Raw genomic sequence first — 11,258 nt, 5'->3', positions numbered from 1 at the left:
TATTAACGAAGTGTAGTGTGTTAGTAACCTGCGGTATTGTCTGAAGAGTGAGATTAATGAGTATTAACGAAGTGTAGTGTGTTAGTAACCTGCGGTATTGTCTGAAGAGTGAGATTAATGAGTATTAATGAAGTGTTGTGTGTTAGTAACCTGCGGTATTGTCTGAAGAGTGAGATTAATGAGTATTAATGAAGTGTTGTGTGTTAGTAACCTGCGGTATTGTCTGAAGAGTGAGATTAATAAGTATTAATGAAGTGTAGTGTGTTAGTAACCTGCAGTATTGTCTGAAGAGTGAGATTAATGAGTATTAATGAAGTGTTGTGTGTTAGTAACCTGCGGTATTGTCTGAAGAGTGAGATTAATGAGTATTAATGAAGTGTTGTGTGTTAGTAACCTGCAGTATTGTCTGAAGAGTGAGATTAATGAGTATTAATGAAGTGTTGTGTGTTAGTAACCTGCAGTATTGTCTGAAGAGTGAGATTAATGAGTATTAATGAAGTGTTGTGTGTTAGTAACCTGCGGTATTGTCTGAAGAGTGAGATTAATGAGTATTAATGAAGTGTTGTGTGTTAGTAACCTGCGGTATTGTCTGAAGAGTGAGATTAATGAGTATTAATGAAGTGTTGTGTGTTAGTAACCTGCGGTATTGTCTGAAGAGTGAGATTAATGAGTATTAATGAAGTGTTGTGTGTTAGTAACCTGCGGTATTGTCTGAAGAGTGAGATTAATGAGTATTAATGAAGTGTTGTGTGTTAGTAACCTGCGGTATTGTCTGAAGAGTGAGATTAATGAGTATTAACGAAGTGTAGTGTGTTAGTAACCTGCGGTATTGTCTGAAGAGTGAGATTAATGAGTATTAACGAAGTGTAGTGTGTTAGTAACCTGCGGTATTGTCTGAAGAGTGAGATTAATGAGTATTAACGAAGTGTTGTGTGTTAGTAACCTGCGGTATTGTCTGAAGAGTGAGATTAATGAGTATTAATGAAGTGTTGTGTGTTAGTAACCTGCGGTATTGTCTGAAGAGTGAGATTAATGAGTATTAATGAAGTGTTGTGTGTTAGTAACCTGCAGTATTGTCTGAAGAGTGAGATTAATGAGTATTAATGAAGTGTTGTGTGTTAGTAACCTGCGGTATTGTCTGAAGAGTGAGATTAATGAGTATTAACGAAGTGTAGTGTGTTAGTAACCTGCGGTATTGTCTGAAGAGTGAGATTAATGAGTATTAACGAAGTGTAGTGTGTTAGTAACCTGCGGTATTGTCTGAAGAGTGAGATTAATGAGTATTAATGAAGTGTTGTGTGTTAGTAACCTGCGGTATTGTCTGAAGAGTGAGATTAATGAGTATTAATGAAGTGTTGTGTGTTAGTAACCTGCGGTATTGTCTGAAGAGTGAGATTAATAAGTATTAATGAAGTGTAGTGTGTTAGTAACCTGCAGTATTGTCTGAAGAGTGAGATTAATGAGTATTAATGAAGTGTTGTGTGTTAGTAACCTGCGGTATTGTCTGAAGAGTGAGATTAATGAGTATTAATGAAGTGTTGTGTGTTAGTAACCTGCAGTATTGTCTGAAGAGTGAGATTAATGAGTATTAATGAAGTGTTGTGTGTTAGTAACCTGCAGTATTGTCTGAAGAGTGAGATTAATGAGTATTAATGAAGTGTTGTGTGTTAGTAACCTGCGGTATTGTCTGAAGAGTGAGATTAATGAGTATTAATGAAGTGTTGTGTGTTAGTAACCTGCGGTATTGTCTGAAGAGTGAGATTAATGAGTATTAATGAAGTGTTGTGTGTTAGTAACCTGCAGTATTGTCTGAAGAGTGAGATTAATGAGTATTAATGAAGTGTTGTGTGTTAGTAACCTGCGGTATTGTCTGAAGAGTGAGATTAATGAGTATTAATGAAGTGTTGTGTGTTAGTAACCTGCGGTATTGTCTGAAGAGTGAGATTAATGAGTATTAATGAAGTGTTGTGTGTTAGTAACCTGCGGTATTGTCTGAAGAGTGAGATTAATAAGTATTAATGAAGTGTAGTGTGTTAGTAACCTGCAGTATTGTCTGAAGAGTGAGATTAATGAGTATTAATGAAGTGTTGTGTGTTAGTAACCTGCGGTATTGTCTGAAGAGTGAGATTAATGAGTATTAATGAAGTGTAGTGTGTTAGTAACCTGCAGTATTGTCTGAAGAGTGAGATTAATGAGTATTAATGAAGTGTTGTGTGTTAGTAACCTGCAGTATTGTCTGAAGAGTGAGATTAATGAGTATTAATGAAGTGTAGTGTGTTAGTAACCTGCGGTATTGTCTGAAGAGTGAGATTAATGAGTATTAATGAAGTGTTGTGTGTTAGTAACCTGCGGTATTGTCTGAAGAGTGAGATTAATGAGTATTAATGAAGTGTTGTGTGTTAGTAACCTGCGGTATTGTCTGAAGAGTGAGATTAATGAGTATTAATGAAGTGTAGTGTGTTAGTAACCTGCAGTATTGTCTGAAGAGTGAGATTAATGAGTATTAATGAAGTGTTGTGTGTTAGTAACCTGCAGTATTGTCTGAAGAGTGAGATTAATGAGTATTAATGAAGTGTTGTGTGTTAGTAACCTGCGGTATTGTCTGAAGAGTGAGATTAATGAGTATTAATGAAGTGTAGTGTGTTAGTAACCTGCGGTATTGTCTGAAGAGTGAGATTAATGAGTATTAATGAAGTGTTGTGTGTTAGTAACCTGCGGTATTGTCTGAAGAGTGAGATTAATGAGTATTAATGAAGTGTAGTGTGTTAGTAACCTGCAGTATTGTCTGAAGAGTGAGATTAATGAGTATTAATGAAGTGTTGTGTGTTAGTAACCTGCGGTATTGTCTGAAGAGTGAGATTAATGAGTATTAATGAAGTGTTGTGTGTTAGTAACCTGCAGTATTGTCTGAAGAGTGAGATTAATGAGTATTAATGAAGTGTAGTGTGTTAGTAACCTGCGGTATTGTCTGAAGAGTGAGATTAATGAGTATTAATGAAGTGTAGTGTGTTAGTAACCTGCAGTATTGTCTGAAGAGTGAGATTAATGAGTATTAATGAAGTGTAGTGTGTTAGTAACCTGCAGTATTGTCTGAAGAGTGAGATTAATGAGTATTAATGAAGTGTAGTGTGTTAGTAACCTGCGGTATTGTCTGAAGAGTGAGATTAATGAGTATTAATGAAGTGTTGTGTGTTAGTAACCTGCAGTATTGTCTGAAGAGTGAGATTAATGAGTATTAATGAAGTGTTGTGTGTTAGTAACCTGCAGTATTGTCTGAAGAGTGAGATTAATGAGTATTAATGAAGTGTAGTGTGTTAGTAACCTGCAATATTGTCTGAAGAGTGAGATTAATGAGTATTAATGAAGTGTAGTGTGTTAGTAACCTGCAGTATTGTCTGAAGAGTGAGATTAATGAGTATTAATGAAGTGTTGTGTGTTAGTAACCTGCAGTATTGTCTGAAGAGTGAGATTAATGAGTATTAATGAAGTGTTGTGTGTTAGTAACCTGCGGTATTGTCTGAAGAGTGAGATTAATGAGTATTAATGAAGTGTTGTGTGTTAGTAACCTGCAGTATTGTCTGAAGAGTGAGATTAATGAGTATTAATGAAGTGTTGTGTGTTAGTAACCTGCAGTATTGTCTGAAGAGTGAGATTAATGAGTATTAATGAAGTGTTGTGTGTTAGTAACCTGCGGTATTGTCTGAAGAGTGAGATTAATGAGTATTAATGAAGTGTTGTGTGTTAGTAACCTGCAGTATTGTCTGAAGAGTGAGATTAATGAGTATTAATGAAGTGTTGTGTGTTAGTAACCTGCAATATTGTCTGAAGAGTGAGATTAATGAGTATTAATGAAGTGTTGTGTGTTAGTAACCTGCAGTATTGTCTGAAGAGTGAGATTAATGAGTATTAATGAAGTGTTGTGTGTTAGTAACCTGCAATATTGTCTGAAGAGTGAGATTAATGAGTATTAATGAAGTGTTGTGTGTTAGTAACCTGCAGTATTGTCTGAAGAGTGAGATTAATGAGTATTAATGAAGTGTAGTGTGTTAGTAACCTGCGGTATTGTCTGAAGAGTGAGATTAATGAGTATTAATGAAGTGTTGTGTGTTAGTAACCTGCAATATTGTCTGAAGAGTGAGATTAATGAGTATTAATGAAGTGTTGTGTGTTAGTAACCTGCAGTATTGTCTGAAGAGTGAGATTAATGAGTATTAATGAAGTGTTGTGTGTTAGTAACCTGCAATATTGTCTGAAGAGTGAGATTAATGAGTATTAATGAAGGGTAGTGTGTTAGTAACCTGCGGTATTGTCTGAAGAGTGAGATTAATGAGTATTAATGAAGTGTAGTGTGTTAGTAACCTGCAGTATTGTCTGAAGAGTGAGATTAATGAGTATTAATGAAGTGTTGTGTGTTAGTAACCTGCGGTATTGTCTGAAGAGTGAGATTAATGAGTATTAATGAAGTGTTGTGTGTTAGTAACCTGCGGTATTGTCTGAAGAGTGAGATTAATGAGTATTAATGAAGTGTTGTGTGTTAGTAACCTGCAATATTGTCTGAAGAGTGAGATTAATGAGTATTAATGAAGTGTTGTGTGTTAGTAACCTGCAGTATTGTCTGAAGAGTGAGATTAATGAGTATTAATGAAGTGTAGTGTGTTAGTAACCTGCAGTATTGTCTGAAGAGTGAGATTAATGAGTATTAATGAAGTGTTGTGTGTTAGTAACCTGCAGTATTGTCTGAAGAGTGAGATTAATGAGTATTAATGAAGTGTTGTGTGTTAGTAACCTGCAATATTGTCTGAAGAGTGAGATTAATGAGTATTAATGAAGTGTTGTGTGTTAGTAACCTGCAGTATTGTCTGAAGAGTGAGATTAATGAGTATTAATGAAGTGTTGTGTGTTAGTAACCTGCAGTATTGTCTGAAGAGTGAGATTAATGAGTATTAATGAAGTGTTGTGTGTTAGTAACCTGCAGTATTGTCTGAAGAGTGAGATTAATGAGTATTAATGAAGTGTTGTGTGTTAGTAACCTGCAGTATTGTCTGAAGAGTGAGATTAATGAGTATTAATGAAGTGTTGTGTGTTAGTAACCTGCGGTATTGTCTGAAGAGTGAGATTAATGAGTATTAATGAAGTGTTGTGTGTTAGTAACCTGCAGTATTGTCTGAAGAGTGAGATTAATGAGTATTAATGAAGTGTTGTGTGTTAGTAACCTGCGGTATTGTCTGAAGAGTGAGATTAATGAGTATTAATGAAGTGTTGTGTGTTAGTAACCTGCGGTATTGTCTGAAGAGTGAGATTAATGAGTATTAATGAAGTGTTGTGTGTTAGTAACCTGCGGTATTGTCTGAAGAGTGAGATTAATGAGTATTAATGAAGTGTTGTGTGTTAGTAACCTGCGGTATTGTCTGAAGAGTGAGATTAATGAGTATTAATGAAGTGTTGTGTGTTAGTAACCTGCGGTATTGTCTGAAGAGTGAGATTAATGAGTATTAATGAAGTGTAGTGTGTTAGTAACCTGCAGTATTGTCTGAAGAGTGAGATTAATGAGTATTAATGAAGTGTTGTGTGTTAGTAACCTGCAGTATTGTCTGAAGAGTGAGATTAATGAGTATTAATGAAGTGTTGTGTGTTAGTAACCTGCGGTATTGTCTGAAGAGTGAGATTAATGAGTATTAATGAAGTGTTGTGTGTTAGTAACCTGCAGTATTGTCTGAAGAGTGAGATTAATGAGTATTAATGAAGTGTTGTGTGTTAGTAACCTGCAATATTGTCTGAAGAGTGAGATTAATGAGTATTAATGAAGTGTTGTGTGTTAGTAACCTGCAGTATTGTCTGAAGAGTGAGATTAATGAGTATTAATGAAGTGTTGTGTGTTAGTAACCTGCAATATTGTCTGAAGAGTGAGATTAATGAGTATTAATGAAGTGTTGTGTGTTAGTAACCTGCAGTATTGTCTGAAGAGTGAGATTAATGAGTATTAATGAAGTGTAGTGTGTTAGTAACCTGCGGTATTGTCTGAAGAGTGAGATTAATGAGTATTAATGAAGTGTTGTGTGTTAGTAACCTGCAATATTGTCTGAAGAGTGAGATTAATGAGTATTAATGAAGTGTTGTGTGTTAGTAACCTGCAGTATTGTCTGAAGAGTGAGATTAATGAGTATTAATGAAGTGTTGTGTGTTAGTAACCTGCAATATTGTCTGAAGAGTGAGATTAATGAGTATTAATGAAGGGTAGTGTGTTAGTAACCTGCGGTATTGTCTGAAGAGTGAGATTAATGAGTATTAATGAAGTGTAGTGTGTTAGTAACCTGCAGTATTGTCTGAAGAGTGAGATTAATGAGTATTAATGAAGTGTTGTGTGTTAGTAACCTGCGGTATTGTCTGAAGAGTGAGATTAATGAGTATTAATGAAGTGTTGTGTGTTAGTAACCTGCGGTATTGTCTGAAGAGTGAGATTAATGAGTATTAATGAAGTGTTGTGTGTTAGTAACCTGCAATATTGTCTGAAGAGTGAGATTAATGAGTATTAATGAAGTGTTGTGTGTTAGTAACCTGCAGTATTGTCTGAAGAGTGAGATTAATGAGTATTAATGAAGTGTAGTGTGTTAGTAACCTGCAGTATTGTCTGAAGAGTGAGATTAATGAGTATTAATGAAGTGTTGTGTGTTAGTAACCTGCAGTATTGTCTGAAGAGTGAGATTAATGAGTATTAATGAAGTGTTGTGTGTTAGTAACCTGCAATATTGTCTGAAGAGTGAGATTAATGAGTATTAATGAAGTGTTGTGTGTTAGTAACCTGCAGTATTGTCTGAAGAGTGAGATTAATGAGTATTAATGAAGTGTTGTGTGTTAGTAACCTGCAGTATTGTCTGAAGAGTGAGATTAATGAGTATTAATGAAGTGTTGTGTGTTAGTAACCTGCAGTATTGTCTGAAGAGTGAGATTAATGAGTATTAATGAAGTGTTGTGTGTTAGTAACCTGCAGTATTGTCTGAAGAGTGAGATTAATGAGTATTAATGAAGTGTTGTGTGTTAGTAACCTGCGGTATTGTCTGAAGAGTGAGATTAATGAGTATTAATGAAGTGTTGTGTGTTAGTAACCTGCAGTATTGTCTGAAGAGTGAGATTAATGAGTATTAATGAAGTGTTGTGTGTTAGTAACCTGCGGTATTGTCTGAAGAGTGAGATTAATGAGTATTAATGAAGTGTTGTGTGTTAGTAACCTGCGGTATTGTCTGAAGAGTGAGATTAATGAGTATTAATGAAGTGTTGTGTGTTAGTAACCTGCGGTATTGTCTGAAGAGTGAGATTAATGAGTATTAATGAAGTGTTGTGTGTTAGTAACCTGCGGTATTGTCTGAAGAGTGAGATTAATGAGTATTAATGAAGTGTTGTGTGTTAGTAACCTGCGGTATTGTCTGAAGAGTGAGATTAATGAGTATTAATGAAGTGTAGTGTGTTAGTAACCTGCGGTATTGTCTGAAGAGTGAGATTAATGAGTATTAATGAAGTGTTGTGTGTTAGTAACCTGCGGTATTGTCTGAAGAGTGAGATTAATGAGTATTAATGAAGTGTAGTGTGTTAGTAACCTGCAGTATTGTCTGAAGAGTGAGATTAATGAGTATTAATGAAGTGTAGTGTGTTAGTAACCTGCGGTATTGTCTGAAGAGTGAGATTAATGAGTATTAATGAAGTGTAGTGTGTTAGTAACCTGCAGTATTGTCTGAAGAGTGAGATTAATGAGTATTAATGAAGTGTTGTGTGTTAGTAACCTGCGGTATTGTCTGAAGAGTGAGATTAATGAGTATTAATGAAGTGTTGTGTGTTAGTAACCTGCAATATTGTCTGAAGAGTGAGATTAATGAGTATTAATGAAGTGTTGTGTGTTAGTAACCTGCAGTATTGTCTGAAGAGTGAGATTAATGAGTATTAATGAAGTGTTGTGTGTTAGTAACCTGCGGTATTGTCTGAAGAGTGAGATTAATGAGTATTAATGAAGTGTAGTGTGTTAGTAACCTGCAGTATTGTCTGAAGAGTGAGATTAATGAGTATTAATGAAGTGTAGTGTGTTAGTAACCTGCGGTATTGTCTGAAGAGTGAGATTAATGAGTATTAATGTAGTGTTGTGTGTTAGTAACCTGCAATATTGTCTGATGAGTGAGATTAATGAGTATTAATGAAGTGTTGTGTGTTAGTAACCTGCGGTATTGTCTGAAGAGTGAGATTAATGAGTATTAATGAAGTGTAGTGTGTTAGTAACCTGCGGTATTGTCTGAAGAGTGAGATTAATGAGTATTAATGTAGTGTTGTGTGTTAGTAACCTGCAATATTGTCTGAAGAGTGAGATTAATGAGTATTAATGAAGTGTTGTGTGTTAGTAACCTGCGGTATTGTCTGAAGAGTGAGATTAATGAGTATTAATGAAGTGTAGTGTGTTAGTAACCTGCGGTATTGTCTGAAGAGTGAGATTAATGAGTATTAATGAAGTGTTGTGTGTTAGTAACCTGCGGTATTGTCTGAAGAGTGAGATTAATGAGTATTAATGTAGTGTTGTGTGTTAGTAACCTGCAATATTGTCTGAAGAGTGAGATTAATGAGTATTAATGAAGTGTTGTGTGTTAGTAACCTGCGGTATTGTCTGAAGAGTGAGATTAATGAGTATTAATGAAGTGTTGTGTGTTAGTAACCTGCTGTATTGTCTGAAGAGTGAGATTAATGAGTATTAATAAAGTGTAGTGTGTTAGTAACCTGCGGTATTGTCTGAAGAGTGAGATTAATGAGTATTAATGAAGTGTTGTGTGTTAGTAACCTGCGGTATTGTCTGAAGAGTGAGATTAATGAGTATTAATGTAGTGTTGTGTGTTAGTAACCTGCGGTATTGTCTGAAGAGTGAGATTAATGAGTATTAATGAAGTGTTGTGTGTTAGTAACCTGCGGTATTGTCTGAAGAGTGAGATTAATGAGTATTAATGAAGTGTTGTGTGTTAGTAACCTGCGGTATTGTCTGAAGAGTGAGATTAATGAGTATTAATGTAGTGTTGTGTGTTAGTAACCTGCGGTATTGTCTGAAGAGTGAGATTAATGAGTATTAATGAAGTGTTGTGTGTTAGTAACCTGCGGTATTGTCTGAAGAGTGAGATTAATGAGTATTAATGAAGTGTTGTGTGTTAGTAACCTGCAGTATTGTCTGAAGAGTGAGATTAATGAGTATTAATGAAGTGTAGTGTGTTAGTAACCTGCGGTATTGTCTGAAGAGTGAGATTAATGAGTATTAATGAAGTGTAGTGTGTTAGTAACCTGCGGTATTGTCTGAAGAGTGAGATTAATGAGTATTAATGAAGTGTTGTGTGTTAGTAACCTGCGGTATTGTCTGAAGAGTGAGATTAATGAGTATTAATGAAGTGTTGTGTGTTAGTAACCTGCAGTATTGTCTGAAGAGTGAGATTAATGAGTATTAATGAAGTGTTGTGTGTTAGTAACCTGCGGTATTGTCTGAAGAGTGAGATTAATGAGTATTAATGAAGTGTTGTGTGTTAGTAACCTGCGGTATTGTCTGAAGAGTGAGATTAATGAGTATTAATGAAGTGTAGTGTGTTAGTAACCTGCAGTATTGTCTGAAGAGTGAGATTAATGAGTATTAATGAAGTGTAGTGTGTTAGTAACCTGCGGTATTGTCTGAAGAGTGAGATTAATGAGTATTAATGAAGTGTAGTGTGTTAGTAACCTGCAGTATTGTCTGAAGAGTGAGATTAATGAGTATTAATGAAGTGTAGTGTGTTAGTAACCTGCGGTATTGTCTGAAGAGTGAGATTAATGAGTATTAATGTAGTGTTGTGTGTTAGTAACCTGCAATATTGTCTGAAGAGTGAGATTAATGAGTATTAATGAAGTGTTGTGTGTTAGTAACCTGCGGTATTGTCTGAAGAGTGAGATTAATGAGTATTAATGAAGTGTAGTGTGTTAGTAACCTGCGGTATTGTCTGAAGAGTGAGATTAATGAGTATTAATGTAGTGTTGTGTGTTAGTACCCTGCAATATTGTCTGAAGAGTGAGATTAATGAGTATTAATGAAGTGTTGTGTGTTAGTAACCTGCGGTATTGTCTGAAGAGTGAGATTAATGAGTATTAATGAAGTGTAGTGTGTTAGTAACCTGCGGTATTGTCTGAAGAGTGAGATTAATGAGTATTAATGAAGTGTTGTGTGTTAGTAACCTGCGGTATTGTCTGAAGAGTGAGATTAATGAGTATTAATGTAGTGTTGTGTGTTAGTAACCTGCAATATTGTCTGAAGAGTGAGATTAATGAGTATTAATGAAGTGTTGTGTGTTAGTAACCTGCGGTATTGTCTGAAGAGTGAGATTAATGAGTATTAATGAAGTGTTGTGTGTTAGTAACCTGCTGTATTGTCTGAAGAGTGAGATTAATGAGTATTAATGAAGTGTAGTGTGTTAGTAACCTGCGGTATTGTCTGAAGAGTGAGATTAATGAGTATTAATGAAGTGTTGTGTGTTAGTAACCTGCGGTATTGTCTGAAGAGTGAGATTAATGAGTATTAATGAAGTGTTGTGTGTTAGTAACCTGCGGTATTGTCTGAAGAGTGAGATTAATGAGTATTAATGTAGTGTTGTGTGTTAGTAACCTGCGGTATTGTCTGAAGAGTGAGATTAATGAGTATTAATGTAGTGTTGTGTGTTAGTAACCTGCGGTATTGTCTGAAGAGTGAGATTAATGAGTATTAATGAAGTGTTGTGTGTTAGTAACCTGCTGTATTGTCTGAAGAGTGAGATTAATGAGTATTAATGAAGTGTTGTGTGTTAGTAACCTGCGGTATTGTCTGAAGAGTGAGATTAATGAGTATTAATGAAGTGTTGTGTGTTAGTAACCTGCGGTATTGTCTGAAGAGTGAGATTAATGAGTATTAATGAAGTGTAGTGTGTTAGTAACCTGCAGTATTGTCTGAAGAGTGAGATTAATGAGTATTAATGAAGTGTAGTGTGTTAGTAACCTGCGGTATTGTCTGAAGAGTGAGATTAATGAGTATTAATGAAGTGTAGTGTGTTAGTAACCTGCAGTATTGTCTGAAGAGTGAGATTAATGAGTATTAATGAAGTGTAGTGTGTTAGTAACCTGCGGTATTGTCTGAAGAGTGAGATTAATGAGTATTAATGTAGTGTTGTGTGTTAGTAACCTGCAATATTGTCTGAAGAGTGAGATTAATGAGTATTAATGAAGTGTTGTGTGTTAGTAACCTGCGG

General features: G+C 35.2%; 1 protein-coding gene across 1 annotated transcript in view; it reads right to left on the bottom strand.

The window, feature by feature from the left end:
- LOC308701303 (limbin-like) overlaps window positions 1-11,258 on the bottom strand; it is a 61,045-nt gene that overhangs the window by 16,074 nt on the left and 33,713 nt on the right. The window lies entirely within an intron of this gene.

The sequence above is a fragment of the Scardinius erythrophthalmus genome (assembly GCF_964197995.2).
Source record: "Scardinius erythrophthalmus genome assembly, chromosome: 13".
NCBI lineage: Eukaryota > Metazoa > Chordata > Actinopteri > Cypriniformes > Leuciscidae > Scardinius > Scardinius erythrophthalmus.
This window is presented reverse-complemented; position numbering and strand designations above follow the sequence as displayed.